Consider the following 24,373-nt stretch of genomic DNA (forward strand, 5'->3'; position numbering starts at 1 on the left):
AAATGTGAACAGAGCTGAATTTTTCACTGTGGCTACAATTGCTAGAACAGCCGTCGATATGGTGTGGGGGTTTACAAGGGGTGTAATGGAAGACGGTAGATAGAGATAATGAAACTGAACTGCTGAATGTCAGTTGAGTTTACAATTAGAGGGTATATATACAGTTAAAAAGTTTCTCGTTTATCGATAAAAAAAAAATAATATTACAAAAAATAATATGACAAGCATATAATATTTATGAAATTTTAACTAGACTTCGAGGGACTCTTAATTTTTATATTTATTTATTTATTTAAGAGCTAACTTATTAATAATAAAATTTTAGGCTATCTATGGCAGCAGAGCATACATTTTTTATATATTGGTACAGAATATTTACGTGAATCATATTACGAATTCAAGCCAAAGGTCCCTTCTGCCAGTGTTTAATCTTTAGTTAGAATTAATTTTTAATATATTAATTTTAACATGTTAGTAAATGAATAAATATTACTAATGTTAGGAAATTGTCTCTTTTTCGCTTTTATTCTCTGACTATTTCAATTTCCGTCTATCTCTCTCTCTTTGTTTTGTTTTCTACAGAGTTTCTTGAGCAGTTGACAGACTAGATAAAATAAGCAAAAATACATAATAAATCTTAAGTCACCTTTTATTAATTCCCCGACAAATATTATTATGTATAACACATTTTATTCGCATCCATCATCAAATTCACTCCCATTCGCAATATCTTCCAATTGAACACTCTGCACTTGTACTCTTCAACAAAGTTTCGCAATATAATCATTTAATTCTCACTCGCGCACATCCGCTCGAAACTATCAAAATCTATAATAGCCACATAGTATCTTCTAGTTTTACACCCTCGCTCTCTCTCTCTCTCTCTCTCTGTTCACAACTCGCACTCCCACTTCCACTTCCTTTATGTGCTCAACCTGCCAAAGCTATTAAATACTGTTTGCTCTCGATATTATTGCGTCCATTTGGTGCGCACACTAAAAACTTTGAATTGCCAAACATCAAAAATTTGATGCCACATTAAAAGCGCAAATTCTGGACAAACACGTCGTTCGCCACTCGAATTTTGGGTGTGGCATTGCGTCGTCTCGAATTTCATTTATTACACTGAAAAGTGAGGCGGCTTTCAATTTATTGTGCTCCGACCCCTTTCAGTGCTGCTTAAAAGTTAAAGCGCTCCATAAAAATGCTAATTAATGTTGTTAACTTTTTACTTTTCGCTCGTATTTCATTTCGCATTTTGTCTACGTCTCTTTTGCCTCACTCACTCTCTCTCTCTCTCTCTCTTTCTTCGTTTCTCTATCTCTTTTCTTCTGCTTGCCTTTCTTTGATTTTCCGGCCTTTTCAATGAATGCCGACTGTAGAAAAGTTCATGACAAGGCTGTTTTTCAGCTGCCTACCCGCTGGCTTCATTTGACGCTCTGCTGGCTCTGGGCACAAAATTCATCCACCCAACACCCCACATAAACAAATTTATTGCGCTCATAAATAACTGCAACACTGTCGCTGATTGTTCGCTCAGTGTGAACGGCTTCATGAAGTGCCCAGCGGCTATGGTGCTCCATCCTCACCCTCCCCCTTCCCCCTTAGTCCTTAGTCAATTGCATTTTAAGTGTCATTTGGCAAAGTGCTCTCTAATTATGATCGTATTTTTAATAAATTAATAAGTCACATCTGACATTGTGCATATTTTTGGATGTGCCCGCTCTGCCCCCCTCTCTCTCTAGCTCACTGTCTCTTGTTCTTCTCTCTCAGTGCCTTGGCATAATGAAGTGTAAATAAGTTATTGGCAGTTGTCAAGTGAGTCATCGTTATCGAAGCCTAGCAGCCAGGCAGCCAGGCAGGCATTCAGGCATTTCGCCAGTGATTTGCATAAAATATTGTCTTCACGCTTAAAACCAGTTAGTGGAAAGGGCCGTGGTCTTAGCTTCAAAAAGCTGAGAGCTGTATGCTGTTAGCTGTTAGCTGTAAGCCGAAAGCTCACAGTCATTTGACTTATTGACTTTGGCATGCTTCATTACATTGATTATCGTTATAAATTTTAAATAAAATGATGATAAGTGTTTTGATTGTTGCTGCTGCGATGCCATGGTGTGACGCCGCTCAAGTTGGCTTAGCAACGGAGTCCGTCCTGTGCTGAGTTCAAAGTTTCTGGCTGCTGCTGGATTAACTGCTCAAGAGACAAGCAGCCGTAGCACTTGATGGCTTCAATTTAAATATCAAAGCAAAGTCACACAAACTAAAATGACAAACACAACCACAAATGAGGAATCTAACACGATGTGAACAGTGACAGAGCGAGAGAGGTAGCGAAGGTGGGAGAAAGAGAGAGAGAGAGAGAGACAGAGAGATAAAGCGTTTATATATCCTTCAAATTTTTAAGTGTGCTGTCAAGCAGCAAATCAAAAATACATATATGTATATGTATGTGTGCTCCAATGCAAGTATGTGTGTGTAATTAGATTTTCACACACATACACACACTCGTAAAGCAATCCATATGTGAATACATAACAGCAGCAGCTGGAAATCGTCGCTGACAGCCACAGCCAATTACTCAAAGCTGCTATAGCTTTACAAGGAGCTGGGCGTTGGGCTTGGGGCGTGTCAGCAAATGAAAAATCAATTTGTTGTTTATGCATAAATCATGTGATTTATGTGACTTCTAACAGCATTCATAAGTCATTTATCAACATTGCAGAAAAACTTTGCAAAACAAGCCAGACAATAACAATTGAGATACACTGTAAGCATAATAAATAGACGGACGGAGCACACTTAAAACTCAAGTGAAAGTCAAGCAAATCAAATTTGTAACCAAAAGAATTCACAGACACAGAGAGAGAGAGAGAGAGAGAGATGGAGCTAGAGCTATCTAACTTTTTGCCACAATCAGACTGTGTGTGTAGCAAACACAATAAATATAACCTTGACGACAAACAGTTGTTGAAAATTCCAAATAAATACAAGCACTAGACGCGGGAATACCCTGTAACTTGGCATGAGATATGTGCTAGGGCTTTGATCAGAAAAAAAATATATACAGAAACATTTGACTCCTTGGAAAACTGGGAGTGCTTAAAAATATAATAATAATGGATTCCTTATAAAGCTCTCCTCCAACTCCTACCTATAAATATAACAAATACAATTAGACCAGTCTAGCCACAATAACAATCTACCCACTTCAAAACTGTCCACAATATAATTTCCATTGCTGCAGGGTATAATTATCCAGCAGGCATTGAAAGCAAAAGCAGAGCACATGGCTCCATCCTACCCATTTCTTTAGCTGCCCTGCAAAGTGGGCCAAATTGCAACAAGAAGCCATTTGTCTTCTTGTTTATAATTTCGATTAAACTTTCCATGCGAGAGGCGCGCACACACACACACACACACACAGGAGTAGACACATATGTTTCAAGTGGGTGTGTGTGTGTGCGTTAACAATAAGGGAAAGGGGTCTCCTGCCGCCCCTGCTGAAGTGCGATAGAGAACTTGTTGACGTCGACCCACTAGGAAATTGGAGCAAAGCCGCAGCTAAGCTGTCAGCTCAGCCCAAAAGGGAGCCCTGACTGCAGTAGCAGGAGCAGCAACAGCAGCAGCAGGAGTAGCAGGAGTAGCAGGAGTAGCAACAGCATATAAATTGTTGCTTGAATGGAAATTTCTTCACTTTAACGTTTGGCAATTCTTTTGCAATAGCTCGCAGTGCTGTGCCCCACAGCAAAGTTTGCTTATCAGGCCACATCGACTATATATACGTATATTTATATATATATTCTGTTCGAGTGAGTGTGAAATAAAGCTGTGCGAGTAGCTGCTGATGAAGACAATGGCAAAGCCGAGAGTCTGGCAAAAATCTGATCCCATTGGCGGCTGCTGCTGCTCCTGCTCGTGCTCCTGCTGCTGCTCCTGCTGCTGCTGCTGGAAATTGTTTTCAATTTTCGTTATTTGACAAATGGTGACACTTCCGCTGTGGCAGAGCCCGTGCACACCAGCAGGACTTTAACAATATGTCTGTCGCAGTTGGGGGCGCGCGCGTGTGTCTGTATGTGTATGTGTGCGGTTTTGTCAACAATAAGTTTATACGTCAGAGGAGTCGTTGTTGTTTATGACATGGCATGGCATCCAACCCATCCACCCACCCGGCAAGCCGAGCGACTGCTCATCATTGCTCGTCAGCGCTCACATTATGAGCAGCTACATCCTCTGACTGCCGGCCCGCATGTGAATAACTTTAAGCTGTGACATGGCACACATGTACATACACGCTGCTCATCCTGGCCCTGGCCAGCGGACGTGCTTGACTTTGACTGAATGCTCAGTGCTGTGCCAGTCCGGGCCGGACTGCTGACAAGCCAGTAGCCGTCGTCTACTTTATTTGGCCGCAAATAAAAAGGGACAAACGACACGTCGGACAGTTGGCGGCATTCCATATAAACCAAAGTGCAGTCATGTCTCGATCCAAAAGTCCGAGGACTCTGACAAATGGCAATGGCAGGGGCCAAAGTGCCCTACAAAGCGAAGTGCCCATCAATCAAACGAGTTATGACATTCGCACGTAGCTCGCTCACTTTGTCTCTCTTCATCTGTTCTATTCTGTTTGTATTCCTCCTTCTATTACTTATATTTATATACATATATATTATTCTTATTGAAATGTTACATTTGATTTGCTTAGTTGAGCGTCTCGGCTTGATTTGTTTGCGAATGGATTGTCACCTGTCAACGGCACATTGAGACATTGACTGCTGCCTGCTGCTGCTGCTGTTAGATTAAAAAAGAGTTTAAATCTGTCAAAAGGAGTGGAAAGATAAGGAAATGTCTTGAGTATGTATAGAAGAGAGAATGGGCGCAAGGTAAATCTGAATATTTATTGTGTTGAAACGGTTTCTTTGAAGGCTTATTGCCATCTGATAAAAAACTTTTCAATAACTAACAGAGGGAGTTTAGAGGCATTTGAAATTCTGTATGTATTTTTAACTGATATTAGTTGTTATGGACTGTGGTAATAGTATAAAAGATGGTATGTTATGACATCATTAATAACATAAAGAAATAGCAATAACATAGATTTCATTCATTTCATCCATTCATGGTTTTTATTCTGATATTTTTCATACCTTCTCACTTTATTTAGTGCCTATTAACTATACTAGTCTCTAGAAAATATTGTAAGTTCATTTAATATATTTGCTTCTATGTCTCTTAGGCTTTGTAAATCGTTTCTTCTTGCTTTTTTTTGCCTTCTCATATTTTATATGAGTAAAGAACTGAGAGCAGAGTATGTGATATACTCTCCTCGTCTCTATCTCTCTCTCTCTCTCTATCTCTCTCTCTCTCTCTCTCTCTCTCTCTGTCTTTGTCTCTCACGCTTCCTTTCTCTAACTCCCTTTCTCTTCTTGTCTTTATTTTCCTAATTATTCCGTTCTTATCTTTCGTTCCCAAAGCTTCTTTAAATTCCCATCTTAAGCTTTCATACATTTGTCTGTACATCTCGCCTGTTACTTTCTTTTCATCTTCTTCTTTCTCCTGCTTTGAATTTGATCTCCTTACATTTTCATTTTCTCCTCTCTAAGCTCTCACTTCCTGTTTCTTCGTTAAGTTTCCTCTATCTGTCTCTCTCTATCTGCCTCTCTCTGGCTCTTCTCTACGTTGCCTCCTTTTGGCTCATATCTTGCTTTCTTCTCGGAGGATTCCACTCTAAGTCTCCTCTTATACCTTCCTCACACGCTTCATTCCAACTCCTACACCTTTTCACCTTTTCCGCTTCCCTCCCACCTCTTCTGCACTCATTACTTTACTAATATGAAATATCAGGCAATGAGAACACAACTAAAATAAACTCACTAAAAACTTTTGCTACACTTTAACCCTTCTGCGTGCCATGCTATAAATGGCATCGCTCCACGCTCAGCGGGGCGTGATAATCAGCTGTGAATAAACTTTTAGTCATATTAGTTTTGGGTTTTTTTTTTTTTTGCCCCCCTCGCATTCTCCTTTATTTATTGTCAGCCATGTCGCACTCCATAAATATATGTATGTATGTGTATTCGTATGTGTATATGTATATTAAATTGCTTGCCATTTGAATGTGACATTTCGACTGTCATTTGTGAACCCTTTCGCCGGTTCGTTTATTATTATCATACGAAAAAGTCATTGCCAGCTGTCGCTGCAAATCATATACATATACATATATACATACATACATACATACATATACTATATGCTACTATGTGCTCCTGTTGTCAACTAAAAGCTGAGCTATGCCAAATTCTTCGAGTCCCGGCGAGTGTCTCTCCTTGCTGTTGCAGTTCCTGTTGGTTTTTCTTCTCTGCGCACTTTTGACTACTTTGCACCTCCCCTCCCCCCTCATTCTAGTTACATTCTTCTTCCTCTTTTGGCTTTTAGCATACCTGTCAGCAAAATAAAATGAAAAGTAGTTCTCAGTGGAAACTTTCGCTCATCGTCGCCAGCCGCCATATTGTTGACACATATTTTCGTTGCAAAACTTATATACGCCCAGCCACGCCCACAAACTGCATAAAAAAAAAGAACAGAGCACAAACGCCCCACTGCACTTGAGCCAAGCAGCCAGCCCCATTACTTTTGGCTGTCAGTTTTTTTTTTCTTTTTCTTTTACTTTTTTTTCACTTAGAATTCGTAGCTTGGCTTTTATTTGCCTTTTTTTTTTTTGCATTTTGCATTTTGCTGGTTTCCTCTCAAGTGCAGAGCTTTAACTTTTGATGCACAATTTGTTTGCTCCAGCCGAAGTCAGCTCGCCTGCTCGCCTGCCCGCCTCGATTTTATTTAAGCCAACTGGCAGCTGTTTAATGCTCAAATTGGCAGCAGCGGGGCCAAACCGTTGGCGGCTGGCTCAACTGTCCCTCGGCAGATAAGTAGAGCGGGTCTCGGCTGCAGCTCTTGCCTTTGGCTATACTATAGCTATTGCAGTTTGGTATGAAGTGGGTATAAGGACTTGTATATCTCATATATTTATTTACTTATGTAAATAAAATTTAGTTACATATATATATATATATGTTTAACCTGCTAATCATCATAGCTACACAGAACTATAACATTAAGAATTATTAGCTCAGTAGCTCTCTCCGCTTTTCTTGACCAATTACAGGGTATTTGGTAACACTTTCAAGAAAGCCATTGAAATTTGGATTTTTTGGTTGGTTTTTGTCTTTTCGTCTTCTGTTTCTAGCCAGTTTGTTGTTTGACCAAGTTGCCTTCACCTTTTCGTTGACACGCAACGAGTGGAATGAGAAAAATGCAGATAGAATGTGCAGAGAGAAGTGTGAGAGAGAGAGAGAGTGAGAGGGCTGGAGACAACGAATTGCAGGTGTGAGAGAGGTAAGCGAAAAATTATTATTTTCACCGTCGACTGCAAGTTTCTTGCAACTTTCTGACGCAAAGTGAAAATTTGTCATGCTCGTTGAGCAGCTTGGCCAAGTATGTATGTATGTATGTATGTATGTATGTATGTATGTATGTGTCTTGCTTTATCCGCTGCTGCTGTCTGATATAATAAATTTCTTCAGTTTAGCTCAAATGCTCATGAAGACAAACATAAAACCGAAAATATAAACACAAACACAAACACAAGCACAAACACTACAAACATAAATACAGACCAATGAGACCGTTGGCGCTGCGGCGGACGGACGGGCGAGCGGTGGGGCGGTCGGACTGGCTGATGAGAGAATTTTATGTCGAAAATGAGTCGTCGTCGCCGTCGCCGTCGCCGTCGTCGTCTGGGTACAAACTTTTAACTCAACTGTCAAATATTTTAACAATTTTGCATAAAACATTATGAAGATGCCAAAAGGCGTAGGCCCCGCCAGTCGCTACCACGCCCCACCACCCACCCCATATTCACATAGCCTCTGCTCTATCGCACATGTCTGAGCTGATGATTTTGAAAGTGAATTTGAAATGAGCTTAACTCGGCTTTAAGTCTATGGCTAACTGTAGTATCTGCCGCTTTACTCAAGGCAGCGGTTTACGCTAGGACTGTTTGTCCTTGCTCGGCTATCCATCTCTTTCACTCTGCCTTTAATTAACTCTCTTTTGGGTTTATCTAGGTATACCTCTAACTCTACTTTCACTTTTTTATTTACGCTGTCTTTTACTTCGAAAATGGTATAAGGTTATCTCTCTCTCTCTCTCTCTCTTTGCATGATTCTATGAATCTGCATTTTCTCTCTCTCTCTCTGCCTCACTCTGTCTATCTATCTATCTCGCTCTCTATATCTCCCTCTCTATATATCGCTCTATATGTATTTGCTCTATATATATCTCTCTTCTCTCATCTTCCTTTAAATCTCTTTATGCCTCTCCCTCCCTCTTTTCTTTGAATTTCAGTCTCTCTCTCTCTCTCTCTCTCTCTCTCTCTCTCTCTCTCTCTCTCTCTCTCTCTCTCTCTCTTACTCTGTCAGTCTTTCTGTAATTCGTTCTTTCCCTTTCTGTCCATTTCTTTTATCTTCTCTCTTACTCTCTCATTCTCCATCGCTGTCTTCCCTACTTTCTGTCTCGCTCTCTCTCTCTCTCTCTCTCTCTCTCTCTCTCTCTCCCTCTCTCTCACTCATTCCCTCTCTCTCTCTCGTTTTCTTTGCCAGCCTGCCTATCTCTCTCCATATTCCATATTTCATTATATCTGCCTTTCACTCTCTCTTTCTGTCTTTCTCTTCCTCACATCTGCTTCAATTTTAACCCTACCTTTCATCTCTTTACCACTTAATTAACTAAGTCCTTAAAGTTTTCCATTTAGTACATTCCATTGTTTGCTCTCCCACTCGTACACATATACATACATACATACATATATTTGTATATATCTCAGACTATTTGCTCTTCTGTCTTGCTCACCTTTTGATTAAGTGTATAAAAAGGGCCGCGTCACGTACGGTCCTCTGTAAAGCAGTATATTTTTCCGCTGACTAATGCGCTGCTCTGCAAGAAAACAAAAAAAAAAAAGAAAGATAAACATGAATTAATGTGATAAATTCAGCTGTATATACAGTCATATATATATTTATTTATGTACATATGTAGATATTCATGCTCTTATAAGATAATCAAATAAGTACGACAAATTATTTGAGCTTTGTGGCTTGTTTTAAGCTCCGACTAAAGCTAGCTTTAAGCCCACAGTACTCAGCCATAAATAGTTCCATTAGGTAATACTAAACTTTGGGCTAGTCTATGCTGACAACTTTAATCTCACATCTCATTTGGTAGATAATAATATTATTAGTCGCATTGTCAGCTGTGGTTGGTTTTTTGTGGGATGAGGGCGTGGTCAGGTGAGTTGTGTTTGCGTACAGCACAAATCTAATTGCGTTAATTTCCAGGTAATTGTAGCCCATGGCCAGTTGTTAGAGGAGCCAGGACATGCGACTACGTAAAAACTATTACCACGCAGCTGAGCAGAGCCGAGCAGAGCACCCACATGTGGGTGTCCACCTGCGGGAGGGGGCGTGTAGGCATGGGCGTGGGTCATTGCGCGTTATTCAAATAGTTTTTATTTACCACGCGCCGCTCATTGCTTACTGCGTGTCCATTGTCCACGATTCGGACGACAACGACGATGACGAGTGGTGGAAGCAATTCCCTAGCCTGAGCTTAATTGTCACGGTCGACACACACACACACACACACAACATTCTCTTGTTGTGTTTGTGGTATAAAACGAAATAATTGCATTTGCTGCGCCTACGAAAAAAAAGTCGAAAAGCACAAGCACATGACTGAACAATCACACACACACACACACACGTGATACGCACACATACATATACACACATGCATACATACAACAGTTGCCTTCTCACACCTACTTAGAAGTTATACTACTTTCATTCGAATTACTTGTTTAGGAGTCGCCAAACGCGGAATACGATTTTTGTACACTGAAAAAAATGCGCGTCAATGTTTTGTTATATTCAATATTTTATTACATTCAAAATATTTTTGTTATATATTTTCTTAACCTCAAAAAAATGATAATAAATTAAAATTTCCACTCTTTGCAGAAAATTTCAACAAAATTTTCTCTCAGTGTAGTTGGTTTTTTCTTTTGCCTAGTCGGCAATCGTAATCGTTTGGCTATCGCCCACATCATGTTTAGTTTTTTTACCCATTGTTGTTAATTATGCCCGCATTATTTGAATGGAGCTAACTCTGACTTCTGTGCGGAGTTGGAATTTTATAAGCTTTATGTTTATATTGATGTAGGCACAAAAAATACTCTGGGGATTGGCTCCGACTCGCCTCCTATTCTCTTTAATAGTCGACTCTATTGCCATATCGTGGCATTCAAATCTAACTGATTGCTGGGACCCCACTACGCGCCACTATGCCCCACTATGCCACATTATGTCCCACTATGCCCCACTAAATGTCAAACAAGTCCAATGCGCGGCGGCTGCTAAGGGCAACCGACAGAAATGTGAACCAAAGCTCAAAATCCATGACAATTTACTATCAAGTGGGCACGGCATGTATATAGAATAATACGAATGAGCAGTTATATAGTTTGAGATTGATAGACTAGATGATACTCATTAAGTGAGAAATGACAGTTACTTTATCATAAAACAGTTTTGACATAAGAATCGAGGTAGTCGATAGCCAGTTCTAGGTCTTAAGCTGTAGTTATCCATGCCAAGGACAGACTAACAGATACCCTTTAAATTGTTAATAAGCAAAACGAGTTTTTTTTTAACCTTTCCTAATTGAGAATTAGTGATTCCAATTCAAAAATCTAGTTAGATACATGCTTTATAAGTTAATGGTTTATCAATATATATATCGATACCGCATAAAACTAATACAAACAGCCCAAAATTTCACTCACATAAACAAAAACAATAAACTTCTCTACCCACCCCATATCCTTTCGTACAGGGTATTATAATATTGCAGTTAGGCAAAGCCATTTTCCATGGCAGCAAACGTTAGGAGTATTATGCTGTCGCAGCTCAAAGCCATGCCCTCTTCCCTTGAGATTTAATCTCTTATTTGCAAGTGAATAAAGAAGAGAACTTCAAGCTTCAAGAAGTTTTACGAAAATTGCAGCAAAACGTTTCCATTTCATGTGCGGCAATAAAAATTTAATATAATTACGCACAATTTCCAGTTGAAGTTTATGTGAAGCACAAACAAACACACACACACACACACAGACAAGCAGGGAGAAGAAGAGACACTTATGCATTGCCAGGAGCAGGACTTGATGTGACTTTTGACAGCGTTAGGGTCCTTTCGCCATTCGCCTTTCGCCTTTCTCCTAGCCAAGACAAACATAAACACTTGCGAGTGGAGGGAGGATTTCCCAGGGTATCCGCAGTGGAGGTTGCAGCTGATTTCATAAAGTGTAACAAGCCAAAGCTTTGAGCTCAACGGCTGCGACAAATAAGCGACAGACGCAAAACCCTGGGCCAAGGGGGCGGAGGGGCAAACCTCGAAGCTGCCTGCAAGTCGACAATAAAGCGTTGCGGAAAAGTTTACAAGTTGCCGCCAGGGCGGAGGATGCCCGCAAAGTGAAAGGGGGCGGGGACAAGTGTTGTGGCTGCTACACAGACAAGCACACACAAATACACACAAACACAAACACATATGCACACACACACACCCACACAGGCTGGATACCGGGAATACACCGCGTATCGCTTGCGAGTTAAATATTTGTTATACCCTGTAATGCAACTAAGTGTCTTAAAGAGGCTATGCGTAAGAAGGCCAAAAGATGTTCACTGAATTTATCAGTTATCACTTATATATATTATCAATATTAAATACATATCCATATTTCTATGTACATTACACCTATTTATCAACTTATCACACTCTGCAAATTTCTTTTGAAAACCCTTTAACAGGGTATCTACTAGTCTGACTCTCTCACTCGCACACTCATCTGTGGCACGCTCAGTTGTTTCTGCTGCGCTTGTTTACATTGAAAGCCCCAAAGCAAAGTCGAGAGCGAGCTCCAGCGAATCTGTCGTACATTTTGCTCCACACATTTGCCCCCAGCGTAGTTGTTATTTCTTAATATTGAGTACGGCTAGTCGGTCAGCTGCGCTGCCAGCTTCTCTGCTAGGAGCACCAATGCTAAACGCCTCTGCTAGAAGCTAGAAGTCTGTTAGCAACCACTGCTAACAGCTTCTGCTAAAAACCAATCTTAACAGCCTCTGCAGTCTCTGCTAGTCACCACTGTTGACAGCCTCTGCCTGCAGCCTTTGCCAATAGCCTCTGTAAGCAGCCTCTGCCAGCAACATCTGCCAAGAGCATTTGCTGGCAGCAAGCATATGTCATTCGACTTAACCTTTGACAGGCTCAGCTGCGGCTGCTCTTCCTGCCAATGTAATCAGATCATTTGCTACGCTTCAGCAGGTAAGCTATAAACTTTTATTTGATTGGAAAAGGAAATGGGAAAAGTCTTTGTCGAAACGTACCTGGCAGGCTGATTGGCGCTGTTTCAACAATTAAAATGTTGCTCAACTGCTACATTACAGATCACTTTCACTTGAAATTTAACTTGTACAAAACTTTCACAAAAAATAAAAAATTAAATTTATTTTATTCACCTATCTCATATGCTAATATTCATATTTTCTTATTGGCAGCAAAATGGCAGCCGCACTGTTGTCAACAGGACTCGATCAATAAGAAAATTTCCTTTTGAGTAATTGGACTCTGTAAGTCGGCATTAGCATGGCTATGCTAATTTGTCCTTACAGCTGCAATTAGTCTAGTTGGAACGGTCAATCTAAGTGGAGTGAGTGAGTGCAACAAGTGTGTCAAAAAATAAATATTAATATAATAGCTGGTGAAAGTAATGTGTATTAAATATCATCATTAGGTGTAGATTATAAGTAACCGTGTTATTTTGTTTAATTTGGTAAGTTCTATGCCACACTCTAGAAATTGCATGTAATTATTTGCTTGGCGCGTTTTTTGCTACTTTTGGCGGCAAAATGCCGAACACCTAGTTAAATTTACTTTTGAGCACTTTGCAAATTGGAATTTTAACTTACATTTTGATTATATATTTACAGTGTTTTAATTTCTAATTGTAGTGGTTAGTGCCGCATGTGAGAGTGAATAAATGCATTATATGAAAAATGCTGTGACAACTTTTTGCTTTTTTTTTTTTGGTAAGTGGAAAGAAAATTTGGAATATGTGATTACCTAATTTGCATTTGGTATGTATGTAAATTTTATTTTTTTCTTTATTTGCAGTGCATCTAATGGAAGTGTGTGGAAGTGAAATGCATATGCATAATCCCTGAATATATATAAATATGCTACATAGAATTTTTTTTTTTTAGTTAGGTAAGTTTATGCTCAAATGTATGCTATGCAGTGCACATTTATCCTTTTATATATGATTTTACTTATTTATCATGCTCTTCAACATTTGATATCTATTTACAGTGCAAGTGCATAAAGTGCTCATTCAAACAACAAATAAAATATGGCTCTATCATCCTATTTTTATGCAGCATAACATTTACTCTGCAATGGTAAGTCTTATACTGTAAAGTTTACATAAATTCTTCTCTGTTAAGCGTGTAACCAGTTGCTGCGATCGCTAAAATACTGTATACAAATTACCAATTCAGCTTTATAAAATACTAAAGTTTTAAAATACTGCACATTTGGACTAAATTCAGCAGTTGCTACTGCCTCTCCATTTTCATTTAAATTTGTTGCTTTTTTTTGGATGGATATGTCAATTGGCGCTAATGTAATTATGTAATAAAGCAGCGTTAATGGTTGAGGTGCAGCTGTTGCGGCAGTTGGCCTATTTCCTGCTCCAAAAAGAAAAAAAAACGTTCAACAGCCGCTAATATTAATTAGCCAACAGCAGCGACAACAACAACAATAACATAAGCAGAAGCTCTGTTTACATTTTTGCTATGCTAAATGGCCATAACAATTTCCGTGTGACACACGCACACACACACACATACATAAACGTGTGTTGTGTGCGTGTGTGCCCCACCCTAGTTTGGTTTCTCATTTACAACAATAAACAGCAGCATAAAAGCCATGAAACTGATTTTTCACGCCATTCTCGTTTACATTCTCTCTGCTGTTAGTCACTACTGTTGTTGTTGCTGCTGCTACTCCCGCTGTTGTTGCTTTTGTTACATTTTCTGCTATTCTTGTTTGCTTTTGCCTTGACTCCGGAACCAGAGCTCTGCCATATGTAATTAAAATATAATAATTTTCCCGAACAAAACAAAGAAGCTCAAGAAAATACAAAAAAAAAAATAAAAAAGAAACGCGTTGCCCTGTGAATGTATTTATGATGAAAGTTTGGCAATGGCCGGGCGGGTGGCGTGCCTTAAGGCTATATGATGTTCATAATGATGGCCACTCTGCACGCACCTGCCAGCAGATCCGGCAACAATCTGCCAGCTCTGGCATGTCCTTCACCTTTGCCTTTGCTGTTGTTGTTGTTGTTGTTGTGTTTTTCACTTTTCTCTGCCTTCTGCTTTCTGCACATTTGATACGCATCATAAATGAAAATGCTCATATAAATATTTCATATTTTAACACAAAAACCACCCACAAAATGACAACAAGTCGCCGTCGCCGTCAACGCAATTGTTGTAGCAGCTTGCGCTGCCACGCCCATCGGCACATTTCACTTTGCAGTCTGAATATTTCCGCCCATTAAATTGACATACGCGCATTCGCATTCGCATTCATTTCCTTTTCCCGTATGGCACGTATACCCTAACTATTATTGATATACATCCTTTGTTGTCTAATATGAATCATATATAGTTTTGTGAGTAGAAAGTGAAGTGGAAGTAACAGTAACTTCAAGTTAATTTTGTTTATTATAGATAAAGAAAATATTTCATAGATCTTAGTTTAGTAAATCCAGTAGTATCTACAGTGTATCTTAGTTTCGGCTTTTCTTTGCTTCACTTTCTTTTGCTTGTTTATACTTTTTTATGGCTCGCCCTTTCGCCTGTTTGCGCAAGTTTTGTAATATTTCGGTTTTATGTTTACAGTTGGCAAACGCATTAAAATCACAGATTTACATTATACACATACAAATACATATATACATATATATATACATACATATATTGTTATTTTTTTATTCTCTGCTGGGCTCCTGAATTATTTATTTAGTGTTGTCGCCTGTGTCACGACTCCTGCCAGCCGTGCTTTTCCTGTTTGTCCCCCTTTTTATACGGTTTAAAGTATTCGCATTATTGAATTTGAATTTGAATTTGAATTTGAGTTGAGATTCCGTCGACAGACTTCGAGGCTTATTGTTTCAAATGCTACCCAACGCAATCTCAAGAATGTAAACTGTTGATAGCCCTTACACGCACACTCAAGCAAACACACACACGCACATCTAAACACCCGCACAATTCGCATAAGAAGGGGCTTAGGCTGTGCGCCAAGTTGAGCATGGAAATTATTTTTTAATAAACACAAAGGGCAACGCATTCGCATTCCCATTCGCCTGGACTGTTGCAGGATTTACAGTTAGGTGGTTGAGTGGTTCGCTGGCTGGCTGGCTTGGGTGGTTGCTGGTGTAGGCGGCGGCTTCTGATCCGCGTGCTCAGCGAGTGGTGAAAGCGTCGAGCGCAAAATAAATAAACCCACTTTAATATGCGCTCGTTATATTATTTTCTTTTCATTTTCTTGATTTTCATTTCGCTTTTTGTCATTCCTCTCGCTCGGCTTTTATCATGTTTTTCTTTCCTCATTTTTTTTACAATTTTCTTTCTCTGGTTGTTGTTGTTGTTGTTTTGCTGCCCGCCCCCTCTCAGCTCGTCGCTTGTTTGAAGTGCCACGCTCTATTTACAGGCAAATTGTCTGTAGTCCTTTTAACAAATATTGTGTTTCTTCCTTTCTCTTGCTCTTGCTCTTTCTGTTTATTTTTTTATTTCTATTATTTTTTTGTTTTTGCATATTTAGCTGGCGTACCAAATGCTCCGCCTTCCGCTTTGCCCCCTCACCCACCAACCTCCGCTAAAATGTGAAAACTGCGATCTGGCCTCTAGTCTAGACATTGTGGAATTAGTACTCGCTTTAGCTCAACTGAAAATGCATAGCCACGCCCACTCCTCCTGGGCAGAGCCGGCCATACACTTAGAGTCCGCTCGCTTGAATTAGCATCGGAGCCAAGTGCGCTGACCTGCAGAGCAGCAACTGCTTTCTTTTTTTATGGCTCCACCATTATGCGGGTCGAGTCGGTGTGGATAAATTTGGAGCTCCATTTTATTTCGAGTGGTTATATTTGTTTTAGTGGATTGCATTTAGCTCTTCTGGCAATTGCAGCACTTGTCCGATGTTAAGTGCGCAATGCGGATGCAACTGCTGTATTGCAAGGCTAATTACGAGCTAGTTAAGCTGGTTGAGAGTATTGAGTAAATGATTGACAGGCTGACTGAATGACTCGTTTGCTAGACTCGCTTGAGGTTGACTGACAAGGACTGCAATTGATGGATGAGGCAGTAATTTAGTGTGATGTATTGATTGCTTGTTGAAGTGATTGATTGATTGATGAACTGATGATTGAGCGATAATCTTAGTTTGCATTGGCAGTTGTCTTTTATGTAAATCTCTTCAATTTCTCGTGCTCCCTCGCTTTTCTCCGCCACTCTCTCTATCTATCTATCTCTCCCTCTCGCTCCCTCTCTTAGAATTATCTCTACCTCCCTATTTCCTTTTTCTCTGTCTGGCCTACCTTATCTCTCTCTCTCTCTCAATCTTCCATTCTCTCTCTCTCTCTTTCTCTCTCTCAATCTGCCATTCTCTCTCTCTCTTTCTCTCTCTCTCTCTCTCTATCTATCTATCTATCTATCTTTCTTTCTACCTTTCTATCTCTCTCAATCTCTCTTTCTCTCTCTATATCTATCTCTGACTCATATATCTCTTACAGTCTAACCATCTACCTTCTGCTTTTGCTCTCGACTACTATCTCTCTCTCTCTCTTTCCCTCTCTCAATCTTCCTTATCGCTACTTCTCTTACAACTCTACTATAATATTTTCCCCTTCCGCCCATATGCACTTCTGCTCGAAAGACTTCCGTTTTCCGATCTGCTGCCCAACTAATGGGCATATCTCATTCTCTCTCGCCACCTTCCTGCCCTCCTCCCTCTCTCTTGCTCCCTCTCCGGTTCACTGCCCCGTCTCGCAACTGGAAATGAATCCTACAATCCAACGACTTGCAAATATGTCGATCCAGCTGGTGGGAGGAACGCTCAGTTTCAATTACACACGCACTTGGCAAATGTCTTAACGTCTGCTCCGAGAGCGGGGCATCTAAAGGGGGCGTTGCGCATAAAGTATGGCCCCTCCTAGTAGACGCTTTATCCCGCCAGTTCCAGCGCATTGCCTCGCTTCCAGCTCCTTCTATAATGTTTCCTCTGCAATTGTTGCGCCTTTTATTTGTTTGCTTTCTGCTGATGTTTTGCTTGTTATTTTTGCTGTTGTTGTTGTTGTTGTTGTTGCTGCTGTTGTTGCTGCTGCTGTTTTTGCTCGTGTCGTCGTTTCGTGTCATTGCCTTTGTTTGCTTTGCAACCGTTTGCCTCAGTCTACTCTGGGCCTACACTGAGCGCGGGAGGGAAACTGTGTGAAATTCTAATTCTAAATAATCTCATTATCTGAGCTAATTATCAAAGAGTTTGAATTGAAATGAATAAATGAATTTGGAAATAATGTTATACAATAGGTATATATACATTAATATTTAATAAATATCAATTTAATGCTGAATTCAGCTTTTTAAAAAGCTAAAAAATATGCTTTTTTTATAATGATTACATTTACTTTTAAAGGGCTTACAATTTAAATTATTAAATACATTTTTACAGTTTCCTAAATATTTATTTTATTATTTTTAGTTTTTTTATTTTTTTTTTTTTTTTATATTTTTAAATAATTTTATGAAGTGAGATATTAGTCAAAGTTTTTTCTTATGAATTAAATCTAATTTTTTTTGGTTTACATACATATATATTATATAGATTCTACATTCCACATTTTCTATTATTTTTTACTTTCTATCTATGCCATGTTTTCTATTCATTTAATATTCTCTCTAGCAAGCTGGTCTATTTTCTGGCAGTGTATCTGCTGACTTTTTCCCTATCACGGTTTCGTGTTTATTTTCTTCTCTTTTTTTTTCATACATATATATTTTGAGCATGGCGAGCGTTACAGTTACACAAAAGCGAAAGCGGGCGCAAAGAGCACGGACACGCATGTTGTGCGTTCTGTGACCCGACTGCTGAGTCCTGCGTCCTGTGTCCTGTGTCCTGCGCCCTACGTCCGTCGTCCTTCATTCGGTGAACCCTTCCAGCAGCCCTCGTAGCCCAGACACAGCCGCCACTCGTTAAAGGTAAAAATTTATTGTGTCTTATTATTATTTTTTTATTGACAATACGTGACGCGTACGCCAAAAAGGACAAATGCTCTATATATGTACATATATATAAGTATATAAATGAATATATATCTACATGTATTTGTCGCGTCTGCCTGAGGATCCTTGCATGCATAAAAAGATTTTATGCAATCGATTGGCAAGCGCCTTTTGTTATTTTATAATTTTCGATTGTTTTGTTTTGCTTTGCAGCGTTCGCTATTGTTGTTGTTGTTGTTGTTGCTATTGTTGTTGTGATTACTTTTATAATGCCGCTTCTCTTAGCAGCTGACATTGCGCTTTTGTTTGTCCGTCTTTTCTTCTCTCCCTCTCTCTCTCTCTCTCTCTCTCTCTCTCTCTTTCTCTCTATCTGCTTTTGCCTTTTCTTTGCTCATCCGCCCACCCACATTGTGCCCGCATTTGACAGGACGTGGCCCCATTAAAATGCGCTTAGACCTTCAACTAGCGCCGTTAATCATTATTTATTGTGGCTGGCACAATGGACAGCCAGCGTGTGCCAGCTACAGTGAAACATCCCTGGAGTGCACACAAATAGTTTGAGCAGCAGTAGAGCGGGAGAGACGTGCACGAAAATAAAGAGGAAAGAATTATTTTTATAAGCCCCGCCAGAAGAGCTGCTCTCTATGGAGGCTTTACTGTCGCTGCGGCTAAGAAGCTAGAAGTCATGAAACTATAGTGAAGCATTGGCTAATTGTATATAAAGAGGCTAAGAGGCCAAAGAAATTTAGTGAAAGTGAAAATGGACTACTAAAAGAGAAATTCTAAAAATTTTCTTATTTAAATTTAAGCTTAAAAAATAAATTTAACAAGAAGAACTAAACAGGAAACTGGGAAAAATACTTCTACAACACTGCTGTTCACCCTAGGCATGCTCTACTGTAGTCACCTAGTCTGAGCCACCACAAATCGAAGATTACGCTCAAACAATTAAGTTAATCACATCTGTTTTGCATTAATTTGACGGCCTCTTCAAAATGAAAGCAATGAAGACATTGCGCATACGCTCTGCTATCGCGCCTAACCAATCTACAGAAAGGTACAGTAAAACAGAGGGTAAAGAGGCACGAAGAAATGTCGCCCACTCTCTTTTAGTTTTTGGGCGCACAAGCAAAGTTCTTGAACAGAAATTTCCAGTTACCTTTAGCATACACACACACACACACACACACACACACACTTAGACAGGTTGTCGACGACAACCGTTTATCTATGGCTCACAAAACTTTTCGCAACTGGGGCTGTGCCTGAGGTTAAGTTTTTCGTTTGCTTCAATTAATTTTCATTTGTTTACTAATCTAACAAATTAAACTAACGGTTAGCTCTGTGCAGCACAAATGCCGAAAAGGACTTGCCATACCCTGTAGCCAATTAACGAGATTTTTGAATGGGGTATTTAGGGGGATGATGAAGCAAATGTGGCGTATGGAAAATAAAGTATTTATTATTAGGCTTTTATTTACAGAAATAAAGAATACTTTTTTTCAATATATGTACATACAGTATATACAAGTAAAAAAAAAAGCTAAAAAACTAGCTAAAGATTTTGTTTTAGATGCTTCAATCTATATTTATCGATAGCTATATAAGTGAGCTATATATTTTGGTTATTTCCCAGCCTATCATACAGCTATTGCTCACATTCCTAGTTACAGGGTAGCTTCCAGTCGATCACTCTCCTTGCTAGCTTCTGCCTTCTGCCGTTACGCTTTCCGCTGTGGTTTGGGCGGCGGAAATTGAAAGGATTTCGCCTGCGGGCGTCTGCTATACACTTTTTTCCCAATATTATTTGGCCAGGACATTGTCTGGCTGAAATTTAAATCATAATTATGCTGAATGCAAAAATACGAAGAAGAAGAAGATGGGAATCTCTATTGCTTGCTTTGCTCATTTAATCAACTAGCTGATTTCTTATCAATTCGTATCCATTTCGCATCCTGACCCTTTGACCCGGCTGCTTTTCCATTTCCTTTTGACATTTGCCCAACGTTTTTGCAAATAGAATAGACTGCTGTGTATTTAATGTTAATTAATTTTGATTGGGTTTACTAAGCGAGCCTAAATGCGTACTTTTAGCCTGAAGCCGCGTGTCTGCTCTAAGAATAGAAACGACTTTAACTTTTTGCATTCCCTGCTATTATTGAAGGTAAATAAATTGGCAAAAGAAATTACGCTTTGATGTGGCCGAGCAGAACGAAAGAGTTTTCCACTTAAGCTGAGATTTATGCCCAAGTGGCACTTGAATTAAGCATAATTCCAGAGAAATAATTTATATTTACGAGCTGGACCCCAACTGGAATCTGGAAAGGATATATGAACGAAATGTAAATAAATGTAATATGGTGTTTAGTCATGCGATGATGAGTCGAGTTAGCTTGAAGCACATACGAGTAGCTCTCACATGAAGTATAATTCCGAAAACTAGCTCAACTAGCTAGTTTCTAGTTAAATCGAATGGGCAGGGGGAAGGGAGATAACTGGAGTATAGCTCTAAGCTCAGTGTTGTATAGTAAAATCTGAAGCAGTTAAGAGGAACCTTTCCAAAGAGTATTCTACTGTAAGAGCAGCTAAGCTGGACACTTGATTTTAATTTAGTTGATGGTTGATGTAGAAAAATAGATTAACTCTGTTTGGAATTGTCTTTGGTAAAATATAATCTATATTATAAAATACATTTTATGTATATAAAGCTTCAACTCTTAAACATATTTGTTTATCTGCATATATCTTATATTTATTACATGATTTATATCTTCATATAGGTCACATTAACGCAATAATTTGTGCTCTCATATGCTGCTTCCTCTTCTTCTTCTTCTAGTTGCTGCTCGAGGGCTGCTAAATTAATTGCGCCTCACATATTTCTCCAGCTCCGACTCTCGAGTTTTCAAATATTTTTTAGCTAAAATTCTTGGCATTTTCAGCTGAAGGCTCTTTTCAGTGCACCTGGCGCTACCTACTATTGCTTTCTCTCTCTCTCTCTCTCTCTCTCACTCTTCTACAGCCGCTGGCTGTCGCGTCAAATGTCGCGCCGAAAATTATACCTCTGGAAAAAATGGCAAATAACAGTGTACACAAGTCCAACATTCTCTGCAACCTGCTCCTTACTCAGCCCCTCTTTCACTCTCTCTCTCTCTCTCTCTCTCTCTCGCTCTCCCTCTCCCTCTCTGATTCATTGTGTGCTGGCCAGCCAAACAACTTGGCCATTTTTTCCGGCTTTTCTTCACGTTGACGTTGTGAATGTCGCTGTTGTAGTTGTCGCTGTTGTCGTTGTTGTTGTTGTTGTTGTATATGCAACCACGCCCACCGCAGTCGCCCCATTGACTGCCCGCTTGGCTGGCTTTTTCACTGCCTCGTTTTATGTATTCAGTCTCAGTGCGCTCACTTGACTTTAATTCTTTTTTCACACGCCCACTTCGCGGCCGGCTGGTGAGAGAGTGGGAGTGCGAGTGCGAGTGGGGGAGGGGGAGGGGGGCATGCGAAGAGTGAGTGCGACAGAGGGCGGCCCGAAGGTGACTCAGGTGCATGGCAAGTGCAATTTTCTAACGGCTCTTAAGTTGTGCCACCGCAACAGCAACAGCAACAACAACAACAACAGCAAAAACAACAACCCAACAAATCCGTGTGGCAGGCACTACAACTTCAACAAGTAAGAGAGCTTCAGCCAGCCAGTGCTCGACTTAAAAATACCCTATAGAAAGGCTAAGCAAAGCTTTTGAGTAGAAATGATTCTCAATAAAAGGTTATTCCAGTTAGTTAATCCTTCCATTCATCAAAATCCAAATGCCCATATTTCCCTAGGCCCACAGCCTACAGGGTATATAACAACACGCTCGCTTGGCTGTGCATTCGCAATCGCAATCGCAGTGGCATTCGCATTCAGATGAGCATGTCAGTCGAAAGGTGCGCCAAGCTTCCTTCCTATTTCTGCCCGCACTCTCTCCCTCCCTCTCTCACACTTCTACTACTCTGTGTGACTCTATCTGCTGCTCCGCCCTGCCCTCTTGCTGCTCCACTCTTGTGGCATTCGGTTGTAATTGCTGAACATGCCAAGTTTTGTGCAATTTTATGTAGATTTAATAGCTTCCTCCTGGCGGATTTTCTCGTTTCGTACTTGTCTCACATTTCATTGCTTGCGTGACATTTCATTTCGCTCAGATTTGAGATATATGCATATGCATATACAGCCATTGCTCGAATACTGAATTACAAATTCTCGCTCTTGTAATTGCTCGGTCAAGATAGTCCAGTCAGTCGGCTCGGACTTTAATTGATTTGGAAAGGCGAGGCTCGCGTGGCCAAGAAACTTTGCTTCATTGCAGCGGAAAACTTTGTTGCTTTCGCGAATGCGACCAAAAAAAAAACTTCCGCCACTCGACTTATCGGCAATTACAATCGACTGACATGTTAATTGACAGACAGACAGACGAACAGTCAGGTAGCGCCGGAGCGAACCTATCCCTGGCCGAAACTTCGATTGATTGGCCACTTTTCTTTTCTATTTTTTCGTCGCCTTTTAGCTAAACTGCTGTCAGAAGTTAAGACAATATTTGTATTTAGTTCTCACTAAAACTGGCAGAAGAAGACAAATTGTGCTAAAAGGGGAAATGTGCACGAAAACGGTTCTTTGATTGAGTTAAGATATGAGAGACCAAGACCTATCGCAATTGTGAGTAATTTTCTGTTTCAACATCAGAAAACAGAGCAAAGCAGTCAAATTTTTATTTGGGGTATTTTCTTTAAAATTAAAAATGAAAATATAAGCAAAAAAAATATTCAAAAATTAAAGTAAATGCTTAACACATAATATAAATAAAAATATTTTTTTTTCCCCCAAAATAACTATTTCAAAAATTTAATTAATAAATAATGTAAAAAAAAAAAAAAAAAAAAAAAAATTGATAAATATCTACTGAATATATTTTAAATTTTTAAATGTAAAAACCAAATAATAATTGATAAATATATAGTCATGAATATATTTTAATTTTTGTCATTTAAATAATGCATAATTTTAAATGAATTCTAAGTCAACTTGAGTTTGTCCTTCAATCACAGTTTTCACTTTTACTCGTTGCCTTACACATTTTCATTAAAATTATTCATTCATTTAGTTCGCTAGAACTTTCTAGTTCAATAAAAAGAAAAGTTGACGCGACTTGGCGAACTGCTTATAAATCAAGTGGAAAATGTGATTGCCATAATTGAATACTTGAAGAAAATGCTTTTCCACTTATGCATATTAATTGACTATTCAAATAGTGAAATGCTCCAATGCAGAGATTAAAGCAAAAGCGAAAACTGCGATGAAATATTGAAATATACTTGCACTTTTCTATTGAGCATTTAGTAGAAATATTTCGAGAATTAAATTACAGTTAATTTTATTCTATTTTGAAAAATATTAATATATTTTTTTGAGTAATATTTTTTGATATATATATAAATTTTGTTTAATCAACATTTAAATAGCTCAATGGATATTTATTTCTGTTTAACTTTTCGCCCAAGTTTTATTTTATAGGTTATACTCCTGGGTTATATATTTAATAAATTTTCTATAAATGGCCAATAAGAAAATTCATATTTCTTCAACTTATTTCTATATTTTTCATTAAATCAAATAACATAAATAAAAATGTTTTCGAATGTTTTTAAGCTGTTTATTTATTCATTTCCTTTAACAAATAATTTTCCACACAAACAAAAAAATATGTTTTCTTTGAAGTTTCATAAAAGTATTCTGAATATGAATTATATCTTTAAATTTATTTTCACTTTTCACTTTGAGCCATTGAAATGTTTTACAAACTAAATTCTGCATCGTTGAGCTAAAAACTAAATTGCTTGATTTTTAGAAATTCCTTTTGCAGCTTATTATATTTCTCTCCAATTTTCCCACTCTCTCT

The 24,373-nt window shown here is 39.0% G+C and overlaps 1 protein-coding gene across 1 annotated transcript in view; it reads right to left on the minus strand.

Moving 5' to 3' along the window:
• Con (leucine rich repeat protein connectin) overlaps positions 1-24,373 on the minus strand; it is a 54,310-nt gene that overhangs the window by 27,277 nt on the left and 2,660 nt on the right. Inside the window, exon 2 of the mRNA XM_018102427.3 lies at positions 8,902-8,985. The gene's annotated coding sequence lies outside the window, so the exon portion shown is untranslated. The remainder of the gene's footprint in view (positions 1-8,901; positions 8,986-24,373) is intronic.

Source organism: Drosophila navojoa, chromosome 4 (assembly GCF_054131105.1).
Source record: "Drosophila navojoa isolate 15081-1374.11 chromosome 4, UAZ_NAV_1.0, whole genome shotgun sequence".
In the NCBI taxonomy this organism is placed as follows: Eukaryota; Metazoa; Arthropoda; class Insecta; order Diptera; family Drosophilidae; genus Drosophila; species Drosophila navojoa.